Consider the following 20,924-nt stretch of genomic DNA (forward strand, 5'->3'; position numbering starts at 1 on the left):
GGTTAAGAGGTGGGTGAGAGGTGGGACTGTTGCTATGAGGAGCCACGAGACGGTCTTGAGCTGTGGGAGGGGTAGGAGTGACACTGTCAGCCTTATCCCATTTGGAAGTGCGTGCTGGCTCCGTGTCTCTGCAGGCGCTTGGTCTTCTCGGACTTCTGGCTCTAGGGGGCGCTCTTAGAGGGACCTAGACACCTTCCATGATAGTGTCTGGCTCTGCAAGGCCCACCTCTGTTCTGGGACAGGATCCAAGATGTGAAGCTTTCAAGATTGGGACCCAGGCCATATATGGCCAGAATGACAGGCGGACAAAGCTGGAGTGAGGTCACGCAGAAGCATGGAGGGGGGTCTCGGCACCATGCCCTAGTCCACCCTCCAGCGAGTGCTAAGAGCTCCATCAGGGTAAGCAGCTGTGAGATTGCCCAGGGCCAAGCAAATCTAGGGGCAGAGAGGGCAGGGCCCTGGCAGCCCAGGGCATCTCATGCGTCTCACTGCCTGGCCCAGACATCACTGTCTTTGCTCCCATTGGCCCTAGAGTCCCTGCCAAAGACCGTCAGCTCTTCTCATTTGTTACATTCCTTGAGCAGGAGTTGGTTTTCTATCCCTCTTTATTTATTCTATTTACTTTTTATATTTTGAGAGTTAGAGTCTCACTCTGTCACCCAGGCTGGAGTGCAGTGGCACAATCATAGCTCACTGCAGCCTCAAACTCCTGGGCTCAAGTGATCCTCCCATCTCAGCTTCCCAAGTAGCTGAGACCACAGGTGTGCACCACCATGCCCAGCTATTTTTTTTTTTCATTTTTGCGCAGAAGCAGGGTCTCACTGTGTTGGCCAGGCTTATCTGGAATTCTTGGCCTCAAGCAGCACTCCCACCTCTGCCTCCCAAAGTGCTGGTATTACAGACGTGAGCTGCCACACCCAGCCATCTTGCCTGTTTTCTGAGGAAGGCCTGTGGCTCTGGCAGGTGCTCCCAGCAAGGGCTCCCTCCGGCTCAGAGCTGGGTTTAGGACTAGGAGACCCCTTCAATCACCAAAGATTAAGGCTTAACTGGTTTTGCAAGCTGCTGAGAAACAGGCAAGAGACGGGGAGGCTCCAGAGGAAGGGGGTGGCTCTAAGGAGGCCCTGGGTGGGCAGCCTGGGCTGAGGCTCCCCCAGTCTGCACCTGCCTGCCCTGACCAGGCTCAGGTGTGAAGCCACAGAGACCCTAGGTCACAGGTTCACACAGGCTCTGCTCTTGCCCTGGTCCTGAATCAGGCCTGGTCAGGCAGGAAGAGGTGCAGGAGCCACACAGTAGGTGCTCAGTAAATGCTGATTGACTCTCACATAGCCTCTATCTCAGCAGGTCCGGAAGCCCCCAGCCTTTCCAGCCCCTGCAATATCACATGCTAGGGGACAGCTGCTCCCCATTCCAGACAAGGTGTTCTCTGTTCTCTGTCCTCTGGCAGAGTCTGCCAGCCCTCCACCTTCCCAGAGACAAATTGTGGGTAAATGCGAACTCACACATTGGCTCAGAATAGCCATTGGGGAGTTTCTGATCCTGGGGAAAGCACATGGAAAAGACTGTTGGTGGGGAGTATTTTCCCAATATGGAGAATTTCCATCAAGGGAAAGTGTCCTCTTAGGGGCTTTTAGACTCCCCAGCCATCTGCAGCGCCAAACAGCCTTCTGCAGGGAGGGGCTGGGAGTCCAGGGAGACAGCAGCAGCTCTTCTGTGTGAAACCAGGACAGGACGCCAGCCTAGGCAGGGACCAAGGACGTCACAGGCACGGAGGACCCTCAGAAAGGGCCAGTGGGAGGCTGGGCGTGTTGGCCTCTGTAAATACTTGTTGAAGGAATGAGTGTTACAGAAACTGTGGTAGAAGAGGATTGGAAGACACATTTGAATCTTTCTGCCACTTCAAATAGGCACTCTCTCCTGGGCCAGGGTGGGCCACTGGTGAGGAATGCAGGGGGGTTGGTGTGAGCTGCATTCATCAGCCTGAACCCTCTAATAAATGCTCCATTGTAGGTCTAGGAAAGTGAAAGTGAGGGCCAGGTTCGGTGGTTCACGCTTGTAATCCCAGCACTCTGGGAGGCCAAGGCGGGCGGATCACCTGAGGTCAGGAGTTCGAGACCAGCCTGGCCAACATGGTGAAACCCCATCTCTATCAAAAAAAAAAAAAAAAAAATTAGCCAGGTGTGGTGGCGTGCACCTGTAATCCCAGCTACTCAGGAGGCTGAGGCACGAGAATTGTTTGAACCCAGGAGGCGGAGGTTGTAGTGAGCTGAGATCGTGCCAGTGCACTCCAGCCTGGGCGACAGTGAGACTCCATTTCAAAAAAAATTAAAAATTAAAAAAAAAGAGAAAGGGCCAGTGGGAGTGTCAACTCTGGGAGGGAAGAAGGATGAATTTGGCAATGGCTGTCCAAACTGAAATGCACTTTCCTTTTGACCCAGCAATTCCACCTCTAGTTATTTACCCTCAGACATATTTGCAAGTGTGGGCAAAATTTATGGACAAGGGTATTCACTATAGCAGAGCATTGGAAACACCCTGAAAGTCTACCAGTAGTGCACTGATAGATTGAGCCATGGCCATGGAAATCTGCGTCTCCATCCCTGACCTCACTTCTCGCCCCCCTTTCCCTCTCTGGCCTCCTTCTTGTCCCTTGCATACCCCAAAGCATATTCCTGACCCAGGGCCTTTGCATGCACTATTTCCACTGCTTGAGCCATTCTTCCCCCAGACACCCACGTCTTGTTATTTGTTACTATCTCAGGGCTCAGATTCCAGTCCCTTCCGCAAGGGTGACTGTGGCAATTTGGAGGCCATATTCCCTGGGCTTCAGAAATGCCAAGGCAGATTCATCCACTCTGATGAGCCAGAGACCCTCAAGCCAAGATAAGCCAATGGCCTAGTGGTCTCGACTCTCTCAGACGTGACCCAACCCAAGTGAATGGGTTGCACACCATTCAGCTTTCTAGTCACAGGGCAGCGTCTGCCAAGCCTGCCAAGCTGCCGTTTATTAAGGTTATGAAGGAGCAACTCTAAGGTGATCGATCCCATGCCCTAGTGTAATTCTTTCCCCTTAATTGCAATAATCAATCAGATATGGCAGTGGTAACAGGATGTATGTGACTATGTTACATAAGATTGCGACACTTCTCTTGCAAGGAGGCTGTCCCTCTTGATGACTTAATGAAGTAAGTAGCCACATTTGAGGTCCACAAGGCAAGGGACTGAAGGTGACCTCCTTGAGCTAAGGGTGGTCTCCAGCCAACAGCCAGCGAGAAACTGAAGCCCTGAAAGAAACCAAAAGGAGCCGAAATCTCTGAACAACCAGGTGAGCTTCAAACAGATCCTTTCCTTAGATGGGTTCTAAAGGGGAACTCAGCTCTGGCCAACACCCTGACTGCAGCCTAGTGCAGAGCACCCACTTAAGCCAGGCCAGGACTGCTGATCCACAGAATTGTGAGCTAAGAAATGTGTGTTGTTTTAAGTTGCTAAGGCCATGGCAATATTGTCACACATTTGGCAAACACAGCAGTGGGCTCTGGGCCAGGACTGACCAGGGCAGGCAAAATGGCTCTGGGGCTGGCTGGTTTCCTCCTGGGTCTGCTGGGGGAGCCATGCCCATGGCCCAAACCAGGCCATGCATTTGGTCTTGACACCTAACTACCCCTCCTGACACTAGCCTCCCAAACCTTGAACCCCAGCCTGGCTGCAGCCAGTTTCTCTTTACCAACACCTATGCTCCCCATATACACAGACACATGCATGATGCAGAATAATACAGAGCTTTGAAAACAGATCAAGCTGAGTCCAATTCCTGGCTCCAACATATTTTGTTTATGTTCTATATGTGTGTCCTTGAAATAAACATATATTCTCTAGGGTTTTTTGAGGGAAAATAGAGTTCTATATATAGTTAATAATTCAAACGTATTCATTGTATTGTTCAGTAGCTCAGTTCACTTTTTTGTCTGTTTCTCCATTAGTTTCTGAGATGTCTGTGTGTATGCTAAAAATCTCTATCATTGCTGATTTATCTGTTTCTTCCTGAGGTTCTGTCAGCTATTGCTTGCTATAGAGTTTTTGTTGTTAGGAAAATATATGCTTATGATGATATATTTTTTCTTGTTTTGTTATTCTCTTTACTCACCTATAATTTCCTTATTTGCTCCCTTATAATTTTTGGTCTTAAATTATACTCAGTGCTCATTTCATCAGCATATACATTAAAATTGGGATGATACAGGGAAGATTAGCATGACCCCTGTGGAAGGTTGACATGCAAATTTGTGAAGTGTTCTATTTTTACAAGAAAAAAATTCTATAGAATCAGATAACAAAACTGTTAACCCAGCTTTATTTGGTTCATTTTTTTCAGGTATATCTTTTCCCATTCTTCTCTCTTCCACCTTTCTATGTCTTTTAAAGTGTGCCTCTTGTATGGTTGGATCTTGCTGTTTTTATTTCTATAACCCAAGAGTTCTGACTTTTAACTGATGAATTTAACCCAGTTACATTTATTGTAATTTGAATTTATTTCTGCCAACTCTAGCACTTACTAAATGTGCCACTGGTATCCCAGAGGTACAGTTGGGCTTGGCAACAGGGGGTTCCAGACCCAAAGGCCTGACTCAGCTCAGGAAACTATCATATTTTGAGACGACAGCCAAAAGAGAGCCCAAGCTCCTTATATTGGGCCAGGAGAAAGAGATCCAACAGCCCAAGGAGATCCTGTGGCCCTGGCTCAGCTCCTCCTACCTACCCTCATTGAAGATCCGCAGTACTTTATGGCTAAGCCTATACCAGCTGTGTTAGGACTCATAATCACAAGTGGCGACTACCTAGCTCAAACTGGGTTTTTTAATGGAGGAAATAAATTAACTCATGTAATGGAAAGTTGTATGGATCATTTGGCATTATACAGAGCATGATCCAGGTGCTCATATGATGAGGTCAGGAATCTGTCTCTTCCTCTCTCAGGCACTGCTGTCCGTTGGCCTCATTCTCTGGCAGATTCCCTCCATATGTTGAATCCATCAGCTCCCAGCTTATATCCACTCCTCATTAAAAAGGGCATTTCTGGTGTTCCAGTAGTTGCCACAAACATCCTAGAACTGAATCTCATTGCCTTGATTTGTATCACATGCTCATCCCTGAACCAATCATTGTGGGCAAGCAGATGGAATGTTTTGATTGGTCGGGCTGTGGGGCCACCTCTGCAGTGAGATGTGGTGCAGTAAACATGGCGTGAGAGTGGAAAAGAGATAGTTTCCAAAGGAAAATCATTGTGTTCTAAGTTGAAGAAGGGAAAAAGGATGCTATCAAGGCAAAAAGCTTAGAAATCCACTATGAACACTATGACATAGAGATGACATGGAGACAGTCAGAGGCTGGGCTCAACACAGCCCTTCACTGCCTCTCTCCTAAGACAGCCACATCCCTGCAGTTCTCAGCAAAATCCCCAAAAGCCAAAGTCATCAACCAGACTTAATCTTCTCAAAGGTGGCTGCTCTCCCCTGTGCCCACCTGCAGCCACCAGGAGAAATATTGAGAGATGAAATTACAGAATGACCTTTAGAAAAATATGGTTTTGCCTCAGATTGAACAAGTTTCCACCCCTTGGACATGAGACAACCAGAACCCAGACATGAGACCCAACAGGCTTTGATGCAGCAAAATGGAGGTTGCAAAGCCCTCGTGTGAACTCTCAGGAAAGCTCTGGACATCAGCCTACAAAGCTGAGGATGAAACCCTGCTCTCCAGGTCCGGGGCCCTCCCTGCTGGTTGCATTCTGGCCCACAGGAAGGAGCCCAGGCCATGTGTGGGTCCACCTCCAACATCACAACTCTACCCAGCAATTCCTTCATCTGAAAACATTCACAGAGGCTCCCACTGAGTCCTACTGGGCTCCAGAAACACAGAGATGAACAGAATGTGGTCCCTGCCACAAGGCTCAGGGTTTGGTTTGGGAGACAGGTTTGTGCTGTGAGGTCCCCTTAGACTTGGAGTCAGCTGTGATGTCTGGTGCATGAGACCGAGTGGGCGCCAGTCCCACGCATTCTTCTGTGAGCCAGTCCAACTCACCTCCACACTCTGGGCTCCTGACCATACTGGGCTCCAATCCAGCCACCTCCTGGGATGTCCCTTACTTCCCCCAACCTCAATCCCACTGTGCTCTAGGTCTACCAGGCCTCTGGCCCTCTGTCACCCAACTCCTGACCTGGTCCTTGGAGTGTGTTTTCCTGGATTGACTAAGAATCATCCCCAGGTTCCTTTGGCTTGATACTGTCCTGGTCACCTTGGGAAGTGTCCCCTGCCCCAGCATCACCTGAGATCCAATCCCGGCTGGGAGCCCTACAGGCCTTCTCAGGCCCTGGGGGATTCAAATAACTGCCACCTGGTGGGGAGTGGAGGTGGAAGTGGCCGCACTAGATAAATGTCAACCACAGAGCAGGGATGCTTCTCTCTCTCTCTCTCTCTCTCTCTCTATATATATATATATATATCTGTTTGTGCCCTGTTTGTGCCCTAATCACTGGCAGTAAATGCACTTTTTTTTTGAGACAGGGTCTTGTTCTATCACCCAGGCTGGAGTGCAGTGGTGCAATCACGGCTCACTGCAGCCTCAGACTCCCCAGGTGATACTCCTGCCTCAGCCTTCTGAGCAGCTATGACCACAGGTGCACACCACTATGCCCAGCTAATTTTTTATTTTATTTTTTTAGAGATGGGGTCTCACTATGTTGCCCAGGCTGGTCTCATACTCCTCAGTTCAAGTGATCCCCCCACCTTGGCCTCCCAAAGTGCTGGGATTACAGTTGTGGGCCACCTCATCTGGCCAAATACACTCTTAGTTTCTGTTTCTCTCTGTGTGTGTCTCTCTCTAGTTCTGCCTTCCTGTGTCTCTTTCTATTTCCCACCTCTGTTTTTCTCTGTATATCTCTCTGCCTCTCTGTATATCTCTGTATGTCCTGTATATCTCTCTGCCTGTCTCTGTCTGTTCTCTCACACACAGATACATTCTTCCCTTTCTGTAACTGACCTTGTCCACACCCCCTCTCCCATTACATGAACTACATACAGTGTCACTGTAATACCAAATCGTTACATACTTAAATACCATGAAAGTCTCAGTGCTGCCACGATATTACCAATTCTGTTACAGTCATCATCCTCAGAGCCAACCATGTACCAAGCACTGTGCTGGGCACTTTATATGTGCTTACTCCTTTAATCTCCACAACCCCACCAGTAGTCTGACTGTTATTCCACTTTGGAGAAGGGGTAAGTAACTGAGGCTCGGAAAGATGGAGAATTTGGCCAAAGGCACACACCTAGTGTTGAGGCCAGGATCCACACCTGAGCAATCTGCCCTCCACCGCTACCCAAATGCAGGCTCTCACTTTCACTTTTCTTTTTAATTTTTTCGAGACGGAGTCTTGCTCAGTCACCTAGGCTGGAGTGCAGTGGTGTGATCTTGGCTCACTTCAACCTCCGCCCCCCAGGTTCAAGCCATTTTCTTGCCTCAGCCTTCCAAGTAGCTGGGACTACAGACTTGTGCCACCATGCCAGGTTAATTTATGTATTTTTAGTAGAATCAGTGTTTCATCACGTTGGCCAGGCTGGTGTCGAACTCCTGACCTCAGGTGATCCTCCCACCTCAGCCTCCCAAAGTGCTGGGATTACAAGCGTGAGCCACCAAACCCGGCCCTCACTTTCACTTTTCTAGACCTACAATGGAGCATTTATTAGAGGGTTCAGGCTGATGAGTGCAGCTCACGCCAACCCCCCTGCATTCCCCACCAGTGGCCCACCCTGGCCCAGGAGAGAGTGCCTATTTGAAGTGGCAGAAAGATTCAAATGTGTCTTCCAATCCTCTCCTACCACAGCTTCTGTAACACTCATTCCTTCAACAAGTATTTACAGAGGCCACCTTGGTGTCTGTGGTACTAGAGATACAGGGATCACCCAGATAGACCAAGTCCTGCCCTAAGACTCATGATCTAGGACGAGGGGCAGGAATAGACGCCCACCCAGATCAATGCACAAGCTCAGTTCAGCGTACAGCAGGTGACGCAGTGCTTATGCAGGCAAGCACTGCATGGCTCTCAGCCCAGCTCTCCCACTCATGCTGTGTGACCTCAGGCATGTTAGTTAACCTCTCTGAGCCTCCTTCTCCTCATCTCTAAAATGGGGATGAGATGCCTGAGTAAAGGACCTGGCACATTGACAAAGAGGTGGGAACCACTGGGAGGCAGAGGGTGGGCCTGGCTCCCACCTCTATTGCTCAGGGGCAGGGCAGATCAGTGAGCGCTGCCCCATGAGCTGTGGCAGGTGGTCCTCAGAGCCTGGCTACTTCCGGCCGCTGGGCAGACAGGAGTTAGACTCTCCCCACTGAGCCCTTGCTCACTGTGTGTCAGAGACTCCAGGAGCTCAGCCTTTCCCCTAAGACAGGGCTTTGGCCTCGGTTTCCCTGCTGGGTTCCCCACGCAACCCACTCCCTGGGGGGCTGGATCCTATGCCTGTGCTGCCCTCTACTGGCCACCAGGAGGAGGGTACCTGCAGCGCACCCACCCTGAGGATCTCCGGCGGCCCCGCCCACCCACTCGGCTTCCTCCTGAGGCCACGCCCCCTGAGGCCACGCCCCCTGAGGCCAGCCACTTCCTGGCCACGCCCCTCAAAGTCCAGCCTTCCGGCTGAGTCGGAGCCTGGGCCTAGCAGTCCCGTCCCAACCTCCTTGCGTTTCTCGCCAGACCAGGCCCAGAAATTCCCAGCCTCCCTTGCTACACTCACTCCACTAAGTCCCTTAAAACTGCCAGAAACCAGCAGTTCCTCCAGCGTAGGTTTTATTTCCAATTTTTATTGAACTTATTAAAATTCTTACCTCTTCCCACCTCCCCAAAGCCCAATTTCTACTTGGCCCTGTGCCTGGGGCCAGGCTCATTTGTATGAAAGGCCCGATGGCCTGCAGACTCCACCAGCCCAGGCTTCTAGCAACATGCAAAGGATGTGGCGGTACTTAAATCACTAATGGCCAGCCGGGAAGGGGAAAATGACAGGGGCCTGCCCCATCTGTCTCACCTCCCGAAGACTCAGTGACTGTTCCCTCCCCAGCTAACGGGTCCTGATCCCCTTCTAGAATCTTCAGACCCTTCTGCAGGCCACTGATTTGCTTCTAACACTCCAACTCATTCATTTAACTAACATTTATTAAGCATCCTCTGTATGCAAAGCATGGGGCCAGCCACAGGGGATATGGCCGTAAATATGGCAAGGCCATTCCTCCAAGGCTAATGAGGAGAGTGACATAAACAGTGACGTGAAATCAATTATTACAAATGCTAAAATAGAAATAGATCCAGCTACCATCTAAAACTGGCACCCCACGGGCTGAATCGAACCTGCAGATGTTGGCAAGAGCTGTAAAAAAAAAAGATGATATTTTGGTGCCAACATTTTAAAAATTTGGAGGATTTCCATTAAAATATGGGAGTTTTGGCTTCTCTTGTAAAAAATCAGAAACTCTGGCAACACTGGGTCCACATTTCTTCTCGACAACCCTCAGCTGGAGCTAGGCTGGAGCTGGGCCGTTTCATGAGGGCCTGCAGCTGCCAAGCCCCTCAGTGGTGCCATCGTCTGCCCGTCTGCTGCCCTCTGCCATAGCTCCCGCAATATCCCCAGCTCGCTCACTCATCCACATTCCCTCCCAGGCCACTCAAGGCATCTGAGTTTCACCCTCCGAGAAGGGCCTGAAGGAGATAAAAGGTCTGTGTTCCCTGGATTGGGGAAAGGCTTCCAAGAGGAGGTGAGCTTGGAGATGGGCTTGGAAGGCCAGCATGTGTTCACTAAGAGGCAGGGGGAGGAGGGAAGGAAGGAGGAAGGCAGATGTGAGTGCGGCAGCCAGGAGGTAGGAGCAGGGCTCAGGGCCTCCCGTCCTCCCAGAGCTGGGGGTCTCCTGCATTGATGGGGCTCCTCACTGAGAATGGGCTCAGCTCTCCTCTGATATTCTAGGACCTTCCTTGGACAGGTAAGAAAAAGGCTACAGGTGAGTGCAAGTTATGGAAGTGGAGAGAACAGAAGAAGGAGGGCCTTCAAGGCTCCTGGAATTGCAAAGGGGTTTTGAGGAGAGTCAGTGGCCTTCCCTCTCATAGGATTAACACTTTGATGATGGGCTGGTATATAGCAGGTGCTCAGTAAATGTCGGCCCATTTGCTGCTGTTTGCTCCCTGTGTCTCTCTTGTTCCTCCTTTGTCTCTCACTTCCTTCTTCCTCCCTCCATCTTTCTCTGCTTCTCTCCCTCTGTCTCCCTCCATCTCTCTCTTCTTCTTTCTCTCTCTGTCTCTGTCTCCATCCGTCTCTCTCTCCTCTCTCTGTCTCCCCTCATCTCTCTCCCTCCTCTCTCTCTTCCTCACTCCCTCTCCTCTCTGTCTCTGTCTCCATCTCTCTCTCCTCTCTCTGTCTCCCTCCATCTCTCTCTCTCCTTCTTTCTCTGTCTCCCTCCATTTCTCTCCTCTCTCTGACTCTGTCTCCCTCCATCTCTCTCTCCTTCTCCGTCTCTGTCTCCCTCTATCTCTCTCTCCTTCTCTCTTTGTCTCTGTCTCCCTCCATCTCTCTCTCCATCTCTCTCTGTCTCCCTCTATCTCTCTCTCCTTCTCTCTTTGTCTCTGTCTCCCTCCATCTCTCTCTCCATCTCTCTCTGTCTCTTTCTCTCTCCATCAATCTGTTTCTGTCTCCCTCCATCTCTCTCTGTCTGTGTCTCCCTCCATCTCTCTCTGTCTCTGTCTCCCTCCCTCTCTCTCCATCTCTCTCTGTCTCCCTCCATCTCTCTCTCCTTCTCTCTGTTTCTGTCTCTCTCCATCTCTCTCTCCATGTCTCTCTCTCTGTCTCTGCCTCTCTCCATCTTTCTTTCCTTTTCTCTGTCTCCCTCCATCTCTCTCTCTCCTTCTCTCTGTCTCTGCCTCTCTCCATCTCTCTTTCCTTTTCTCCCTCTGTCTCCTTCCATCTCTTCTCTCCTTCTCTCTCTCTGTCTCTGTGTCTCTCCATTGCTCTCTCCTTCTCTCTCTGTCTCCCTCCCTCTCTCTCTCCGTCTCTCTCTGTCTCTGTCTCCTTCCGTTTCTCTCTCCATCTCTCTCTGTCTCTCTCCATCTCTCTCTGTCTCTGTCTCCCTCCATCTCTCTCTCCATCTTTCTCTGTCTCTGTCTCCATCTCTCTCTCTCCTTCTCTCTCTCTGTCTGTCTCCCTCCGTCTCTCCTGTCTCTCTGTCTCCTCCATCACTCTCTCTTTCTCTCTGTCTCCCTCCATCTCTTTCTCTCTCTGTCTCCCTCCATCTCTCTCTCCTTCTCTCTCTGTCTGTCTCCATCCATCTCTCTCTCTCTGTTCTTTTCTCTCTCTCCTTAAGTGTGTGTCTCCCTCTGTCTCAGGGGCCTGTTCATCGTCTTCCTCTGCCTCCCATCTCCTGCTCCGTCTCTTACCTTATCAGGGGCCCTCCACTCTCCTCTTTTCCCTTCCCCGCCCTCCTAGCCCTGCAGAGACTGAGATGTGATGACGGAGTATTTCCTGCAGGAGGGCCTGCCTCAAACCTCACACGCCCAGAATGCACTACTGTCCTCCTTCAATGCTCTTGCCCTCATGGGATGACTCCCCTGTTTCCCCATCATGGTCGCAGCCTGGCATCTGCATCCTCCATGACTCCCACCCTTGCCCTGCAGTTTGTGGATCATCAAGTCCTGCCAGTTCTGCTTCTCTGGAGCCCATCCACAGTCCTCCGTTCCCTCTGCCACCATCTCCTTGTGGCCAGACACCTGCAGTCACCTCCTGGCCGTGCTCCCCAGTCTGTACCGGCCCTGCCGGCCCTTCCTGTACCCCAACAACAGTCTTTGTGAGACTCACCCTGAACTTGTCACTCCTTCACTTAAAGCCCTTGGTGGTTTCTCATTGCACCCCCACACTTCCTAGCCTGGCATCCGAGTCCAGCCATGACCTGACCTCACTTTCCCCTTTCCCAACCCCAAACCAGCAGTCTTGCTGATTCTGTGTCCAGCCAGTCCCGGAGTCACTGTCTCTGAACATTCCCCCGTGAAAGTTCCGAGTTGTCGTGACTTGGGGAGGGGGTGCCACTGACATGTAGCAGGTGGAGGCCAGGGATGCTGCTGGACACCCCACAATGCACAGGCCAGCCCCCAACAGCAGAGAACAATCTGGTCCACGAGGTCCGTAGTGCTGAGGTGGAGAAAACCTGGTCCAGGGAATTGGGCACAGACAAATAAATAAATAAATTTGGGGCCGGGCGCAGTGGCTCACACCTGTAATCCAAGCACTTCAGGAGGCTGAGGCAGGCAGATAGCTTGAGCCCAGGAGTTTAAGACCAGCCTGGGCAACATGACAAAACCCTGTCTCTACAAAAAATACAAACAATAGCCAGGTGTGGTGGCACCCGTGGTCCCAGCTACTCAGGAGGTTGAGGTGGAAGGATCACCTGAGTTCAGGGAGGCCAAGGCTACAGTGAGCCCTTATTGTGCTAGTGTGCTCCAGCCTGGGTGACAGAGGGAGACCCTGTCTCAAAAAGAAAACAAAGAAAAGAAAATGTGGTCAATCCATACAATGGAATATTATTTAGCCATAAAACTAACAAAGTACTGGTACGAGCTACAACATGGATGAAACTTGAAAGTGTGTGAAGTGAATGGAAGCAGCCAGTTATAAAAGATCCTATCTTCTATAAATCCATTTATAGAAAATGTCTAGAATAGGCACACTGATGGAATAGAAAATAGAGCAGTGGTTGCCCAGGGCTGGGAAGATTGGTGGAAAATGAAGAGTGACTGCAAGTGGCATGGGGTTTCTTTTTGGGGTGATGAAAATATTTTAAAATTAAGCTATGCTAATGGTTACTAAAAATCATTGAATTATATGCTTTAAGCATGATATGTAAATGATACCTCAATAAAGCTGTCTAAAATTTTTTGAATTAAAAATCAGGAGTTAAGAAAACAGATTTTGGTCTTCCTCGAATGCCATGCATATGAGCTCTCAAGTTCACCTCTGCTGCCGTATTCCCTGCTGTATTATATCTGGGCAGCTGCACTCATTTAAGTCACCTCCATGGTCGCTCTGGGCATTAGATGTGAGACCCCCCAGTCTGGAGTGAGGAGACCATGCGTACGGAAGTTACCAGCCTCATTCTCCCATCTCATGTCCAGTCCTAGCAGCAAAGAGCCCCTGGGGACCAGAAGGGGCCATATGGATGTGGACGGCCAGCAATAGCCTACATGGACCAGTCTAATAGCAAAGCCCATGAGCCTTGAAGCCAAAATCGCCACTTACTAAGCCTGTGCCTCAGTATTCTCAACTATAAAATGGGGACAATAAGAGCACCTACCATTGTAGTGTCAGAGGCATTTGAACCAGAGTGACTCCATCTTGACGAGGGGCTGGGTAAGATGAGGCTGAGACCTACTGGGCTGCATGTCCAGGAGGTTAGGCAGTCCAAGTCACAGCATGAGATAGGAGGTCAGCAGAAGATACAGGTCATAAAGACCTTGCTGATAAAACAGGTTGTGGTAAAGAAGCTAGCCAAAACGCACCAAAACCAAGATGGCGACAAAAGTGCCCTCTGGTTGTCCTCACTGCTCATTATATGCTAATTACAATTCATTAGCATGCTAAGAGACACTCCCACCAGCACCATGACAGGTTACAGATGCCATGGCAACATCAGGAAGTTACCATGTATGGTCTAAAAGGGGGAGGCGCCCTCAGTTCTGGGAATTGCCCACCCCTTTCCCAGAAAACTCATGAATAATCCTCCCCTTGGTTTGCATATAATCAGGAAATAATACTAAGTATCCTTAATTGAGCAGCCCATGCCGCTGCTCTGCCTATGGAGTAGTCATTCTTTATCCCTTTACTTTCCTAATAAAGTTGCTTTCACTTTACTCTATGGACTCGCCCCGAATTCTTTCTTGCATGAGATCCAAGAACCCTCTCTTCGGGTCTGGACAAGAGACCCCTTTCCAGTAACAATAGCGCTGGACAGAGGTCATGTCTCAGCACACAGTAGGTGTTCAATAAATGTGAGCTATTGGTGCTATGATTCTTGTTTGTGATTTCAAATTCCCAGAAGTTCTAAAATCCAAATGTTTTTTCACAACTCATCTGGTCACAATACCTGACTTGGCCTAAACTTCTTTGGAACATAAGCCTGACCTGGATGGATGTGAGGCTATTTACTGTCTTGATTTATCAGCCCCTGCCAGCCTGCATATGTGTTTTACAGCAGAAATATGAATGGATTTGATTATAGGGTTCTGCCCCAGCTGCTGGTGGGGTGTGATGGAATGGATAGTCTATGTCTTATGTTACCTTCCAAAATCTAAAAAGTTCTGAATTCTAGAACACTTTTAGACCCAAGGATTTCAGACTGGGCACTGTGACCTGTATGATGAAGATGATAACAACAAAGATCAAACCCCACCCCCTCTTTGCCAGATGTTGCATTAAGAGCCAAAAATGGTGGCACAGCCGCAAGCAAAGGTGGAAGGGAGAAAACATCAAAAAAATTCTGAAGATAAATCTTCTACCAGCCCAGAGGGATGGGGGCTTAGAATTAAAATTGAGGTCCTATCCAGAAATGAAAGAGCTGAAGTGTTGCTTGCACACCTGGGCTCGGGGATAAGAATAGCACTGGCCACCTTAGCTTTAGAAGACTGAGTTTGGAGAGACTCAGCTTGGTCCACTACCTTGGGGAAAGGAGGGGTGAAATGGGTGGCTACAGAGGGGTGAAATCTGTAGCATCTAAAACACACAGGGACTCCCCATAGAGGGCCAAGCTAAGCAGGCCCAGCCCTATTGCAAATGCTTAAGGCATTAGTCCCCAAACAGGGAAGACTTCCCAGGCCTCTCCCTTAATGTGTCAATGGTTCTAGTTGCCCCAAACTGAACATGGCTGGGAGAGGGGAGCAGGTGACAGCTCAACTGCAGATATGTGCTCCTGTCTCCTCACCCAGGACCCTTGTTGTATAATAAACAATTTGACTAGCCCTTGTCCCTGCTTCAGGAGGGACACTCTAAATCCTTTGAAGTTTGTAATAGAAGTGTCTTTGTTATTCATGAGGCTCTTGAATCACATCAGATTTGATGCTGGTGAGATGAGATGAGGACTCAAAATGGGGGCTGCCGGGGGGTCACTAAAAAGATCAGCCTTGCAATTAGAGGGCTGGGGCTTTGAGCCAGCCTGACCTCAAGGAGGAGAGGGGACTGGAGATTGAGATCATCTACACATCGACATGGCCAATGATTCCATCAATCGTGCCTATGTCATAAAATCCCAATAAAAACCCTGGACATTGAAGCACAGGAGAGCCTTTTTTTTTTTTTTTTTTTGGACAGGGACTTTGTCACCAAGGCTGGAGTGCAGTGGTGCAATCATGGCTCACTGCAGCCTCCTCAACCTCCCAGGCTCAAACAATCCTCCCATCTCAGCCTACCAAGTATCTGGGATATAAGTGTGTGCCACCATGCCCAGCTAACAGGCAAGCTTCCTGGATGGTGAACACATGATGTGTTGGAGGGTGATGTGTCCTGATTCCACAAAGAGACAGCATGGGAGCTCTGCATTAAGACCCTCGCCGACCTTGCCCTATGTGTTTCTTCCTTTGTCTGGTCTTGATCTGTATTCTTTATAATACAGCTGTCACCTTAAGTAGAGTGACTTCTGAATTCTGTGAATCATTCTAGTGAATTATTGAAGCCTTGTATTTGTAGCCAGTTGGTCAGAAGTGATAGTGGCCTGGGGACCCCTGAACTTGCAGCTGGCATCTGAAGTGGGGGCAGTCTTGCTGAGGACCGTGCGTTAAGCCTGTGGAGTGTGATGCGGCCTCTGGGAAGATGGCATCAGAATTGCATCATCACAGACCAGCTGGTGTCAGAATGCCCCCCTTGTCTTGACTTGACTTTCTGTGGCAGACATTGTCTTGCCTCCAACTATATCTCCTTGGCCCATGCCAGGCATCATCTGTGGCTTTGGTTAGGCAGTTCCCATGCATGTTGGTGACTTCTTTCCTCAAAGACTTGCTTTCTTCGGTGGAGAAGGCTGGAGATTATGGGGAGTTAATGTCTCAGGAGTGACCCTAAACTAATGGTGGATGGAAGTTGGTGAGCAAATATCACTGCTTTCTCACCCCTTGAGTGAACAGTTTTGGGGTGTGCTCTACTCAGCCTCCATGAGGGACTGAGCCCCAGTGGCCCACAGTGGTTACCTTCTTGTCCATACTCCCTTTAACGTCTTTCCTCCCTTCCTGGCATCCTTCTCCACTCTCCCACCATACTTGCTAAGATCACCTCCTAAAGAAACTGCTTGCACCTGAATCTTCATCTTAGGGTCTGCTTTGGAGAAACTCAAAATAAGACCTCTGCCATTCCTGGGGCACTGGATCGTTCGGCTCCACTGTGGACACTCTGATAATCTCCCAGTTTGACAACACATTTGGGCTTGTATCAAGCAGTTCATTTTGGCAACCACTTGCCTACTGTTGCATGATAATCCTGCTTGGTCCATGACTGAGCCCACATCATGGGCATGCCAACAGACCCAACCAAACCTGGCTAATCAGAGTAATTCATCCTTTGGCATGGTAATTTGTTTAGAAATGAGTCTATGAACATAGTTGGTCCAATTATAGTCCTTTTTGGACAAAACTCCAAGCAGACACTATTTTGGAAAGGAGTTCTCTCTACCTCTAGAATTTTAAATGAGCCTGGGCTACTTGTAGCCATCCTCTCCACATGGAGAGGGCCTGATGAGAATGATACTAACACAGAAGAAGGCAGAGTTTAGAGATGTAGATTCCTGATTGCATGATCACCTCTATGCAACTGTGCCTGAAGCCCAGCCTCTCCACTTTTCAATTACTGAACCAATAGATTTCCAGCACGATCCCCTTTTTTCCCTCCAGCTAATTTGATCAGGTTCTTGTCACTTACAAATAAAAAGATCTTTAATAATATGTAAATATTCATCTTTCTGACTTAGACCCTCTGCATTTTCAAACACAAAAATACTTGCCCTCTAAGCTATGAGCAAGAAACCAAGTCTGCCAGGCCAGGGAAACTGAACAGAAGGGGTTATGGGTGGGAGATTCTTTCAGCACAGGTGAAGGTGGCAGGGGTGACTGGTGGAATTAGGGTCCCAGCAAACTTGTCCTAAGATAATTTGTGGCCGTTTACAGGAAGAAGCATAAGACCAAAAGTCACCACAATAAGAGTAAGCTCCAAGAAAATGCCAAGGAATTAAGAAGTGTAACAGGAAGGAAGCCTTGCTTGGGGGAAGGTGTCATAATTGAACACAGAACTTAGATCTGAGCTTCCTGGCAGCCGATGGAAAAAGGCAAACTCAGTCAGCTCATGGCTCACATTTACTCCTAAAAGGCAGCACAGATGAGATTGTAAGGCAAATGGCTCTGCAAATTTGCTTTCCTGAGAAGCTACATGCTGCCTGGCTCCTGGCACTGGTACCAGGCCCAGGGGAGTTGCACTGTGCCTGCTCACAACCTAGTTCCTGAAGATGTGGGTATAGGCAGTGGAGTGAGGTTGGTATGCTTTGCCCCTCGGCCCCCAGGCCTCCAGGTCCCCAAACTCCTGTCCAAAACACACTGGTGGCACCCACCCCGCAGGCCATAGAAGAGTGTGCTCTTCAACTCGGTCCACACTCTTAAGATGGCACCTGAAATTCGGATTTCAAAGAGTTACCTTGTCTTTGGTAATCTGGGTTTTATTGTGAAATTTCATTTTCTCTTTAGGTAACAAAATAGACGCTTGCTGATTTCTCCATGAGGCTGATTATTTCTCGGAGATCGACAGATTTCTCTTTGTGCCAGTGCTGTTTTTCCTGAAAGCCCACAGTTAGCCGGACTGTGCAGGAATTTTCCAAACAACTTTCTCTTTCTTCCTTAGTGGATCAGCCTCAATTTTTGGAGGAGCTGGGGGAGGAACAGGTTTGCCCAGCCTGCTCACAGCCCTTTCTGGATCTAAGCCCCTGGCCACTGGGGAGCAAGAGGGTGGCAGAGCCCTGTCTTCCCCAACATCTCTCCCCAAGTCACAAGACTTGGGGGAGTGGGAACATGGGCAGCCAGAGCCATCCCTGGTCTCGAATTAGTCTTGCTCTGCTGGGAAAGCACTAGAAAGGCCGTGGTCCAGTTCAGGGCCACATTATGACTTTTATGGGCCCTGGGCACTTTTGCCATTGTAGACCTGTTCCTCCATAAAAGATGTATTAAGATTTACCTTTTATGACAGTAATGGTATAAAGACAAATATGACCCTGTCTAGATTCATTTTTATATCTTCATTATTATTATATTCTTTTTTTCTTCTGGTTTTAAAAGAAGTCAAAAGTAAACATTTCATGGGTCTCTAGAAGTATCATGAGCTCCAAGCCCTGTGCCCGCTGGACAAGGTGACCAAGGGAGCCAGAAGTCACCATCCCCAACTTCCCATTCCCCTGCCCCTCCCCCACCCTGTCCCTCAGCCCTGGGGGGCCACCTTCCTATATAACCCTCTGCTGCCAGCAACACTGAGTGGGCAGACAGACTTGACCTTTTTCTCCCTTCACTGAAGGGGCCCCTGGGCCCCTGGGCCCCAGGCTTGAAAATTGCCCACCCTTGATATCTTTTCAAATTGCCCCAGCCTCATTTTGCAAGTGCTGGACTCTGGGGCCAGATCTGTCCCTCAGTTTATTCAAAGGCAGCTAGGAATAATAATAATAACAATAATAACCTGAAGTCCTGGGTGCAAAGCCCTGCTCAGAGCACTTCACCATGGCAGACTCTAGGGTTCAATACATTACTAGCTATGTGGCTGCAGGCAAGTCAGTTTTCTGTAGAAAGAACATAATGCTATAGGAGGAGTAAAGAGATTAACACATGTGGCAGGCTTACCCCAGGGCCAGTGCATAGTAGCATCTGTTAAAGAAAAAAAAATGGTTTTTGAGAGACAGAGTCGTGTTCTGTTGTCTAGGCTGGAGTGCAGTGGCATGATCATAGCTCACAGCAGCCTTAACCTCCTGGGCTCAAGGATCCTCCTGTCTTGGCCTCCTGAGTAGCTGTGTATTAGTCCATTCTCACACTGCTAATAAAGACATACCCAAGACTGGGTAATTTATAAAGAAAAGGGGTTTAATTGATTCACAGTTTTGTATGGCTTGGGAGGCCTCAGGAAACTTACAATCATGGTGGAAGGGAAAGCAAACATGCCCTTCTTCACATGGCGGCAGGAGAGAGAATGAGTATTGAGCAAAGTAGGAAGCCCTTATGAAACCATCAGATCTCTTAAGAACTCACTCACTATCGTAAGAACAGCATGGGGGAAACTTCCCCCATGACTCAGTTACCTCTATCTGGTCCCGCCCTTAACATGAGGAGATTATTATAATTCAAGGTGAGATTTGGGTGGGGACACAGAGCTAAACCATATCAAGCTGGGACTGGACTACAGGCTCACACCACTATGCCCGGCTACTCTTTTTTCTTCATAAAGACAGGGTCTCACTATGTTGCCCAGGCTGATCTCAAACTCCTGGCCTCAAGTGATCTTCTGCCTTCAGCCTCCCAAAGTGCTGGGTTTACAGGCATGAGCCATCACACCCAACCTGTTAAAGAAAAACTTATCCAAACACTTTAGGTAAAAACGGTAAGGAGGACTTATTCAAGAGGGACCACTGCCGTGGGGGTTTGCAATAGTAGGGAGAGATTGGGCTCAACTCTGAACACAAGGACAAGTGGGGATTCATAGCCAAGGAGCAGGGTGGGGTTCACAGATGAAAATCACTATGAGGAAGCATCAGGGGTAAGGGGGTTCTGGCTAAACTGACTCAACAGGGTTTTGCTGAAGGCAGGCCAGGGAGACAACACAATCAGGGGCGAGGGAGGAGGAATTTGATCAGATATCAAGGGTGGGGGGGTTTTGATACATGGATCCAGCAGGATTCTTGCTAAAATGAGACTGAGTGGACCAAGGACAGAACCCAAGACTGGGGTCTAGTCAGAAGGAGGACTCAGAGGGGCCTGATTCAAACTGGGTCAAAGGAGAGAGCTTTTATCACATCTCAGTCAATTCTGGCTATTGTGATTAATCATAATGAGTGAATGAATTATAAATCAGTTGTCCTTTGGTATCCACAGGGGATTGGTTCTAGGACTCCCCGTGGATACTAAAATCCAAGGATGCTCAAGTCCCTGATATAATTTGGGGCCCACGCCTGTAATCTCAGCACTTTGGGAGGCCGAGGAGGGAGGATTGCTTCAGGACAGGTGTTGAAGGCCAGCCTGGGCCAATATAGCAAGACCTCATCTTCACAAAAAAATTAAAAATTAAAAAATTAGCTGGGCATGATGTCACGCACCTGTAGTCCCAGCTAGTCAGGAGGCTGGGGTGGGAGGATCACTTGAGCCCAGGAGGCCGAGGCTGCAGTGAGCTGTGATTGTGCCACTACACTCCAGCCTGGGCAACAGAGAAAGACCCTGTCTTTAAAAATAATAATAAATTTTTTAACTTTTAGAAAATGGCTTAATATTTGCATCTAACCTACATGCATCCTCCTGTATACTTTAAATCATCTCTAGATTACTTGTAAAATCTAATACAATGTAAATGATATGTAAATAGTTGTTGTATTGTTATTAAATTTGTATTATTTTATTTATTATTTTTATTGTATTATTTTATGTATTTTTATTGTATTTATTGTTGTATTGTTATTTTTTAATTGCTTTTTTTTTTTCCCCAAATGGTTTCCCTCTGGGTTGATGGAATCCACAGATGCGGAACCCATGGCTGCAGAGGGCTGACTGTAATTGGTTAGAGGAAGGGCTGCCCCAGTCTCTGCTTTCTCTACCAAGGCACTGACCTTGGGCTGAGCTGGTCCAGCAGACGTCAGAGCC

At 48.8% G+C, this 20,924-nt stretch overlaps 1 protein-coding gene and 1 non-coding gene across 3 annotated transcripts in view; one reads left to right on the forward strand and one right to left on the reverse strand.

Annotated features, from left to right (window-relative positions):
• The window catches only part of GSG1L (GSG1 like), a 279,380-nt gene that overhangs the window by 71,884 nt on the left and 186,572 nt on the right, over nucleotides 1-20,924 (reverse strand). The window lies entirely within an intron of this gene.
• LOC129016463 (U6 spliceosomal RNA) lies at nucleotides 4,194-4,300 on the forward strand. Its single transcript, XR_008494851.2, has one exon. It is a non-coding gene; the product is annotated as a U6 spliceosomal RNA (small nuclear RNA).

The sequence above is a fragment of the Pongo pygmaeus genome, chromosome 18 (genome assembly GCF_028885625.2).
Source record: "Pongo pygmaeus isolate AG05252 chromosome 18, NHGRI_mPonPyg2-v2.0_pri, whole genome shotgun sequence".
NCBI classification, from domain to species: Eukaryota; Metazoa; Chordata; class Mammalia; order Primates; family Hominidae; genus Pongo; species Pongo pygmaeus.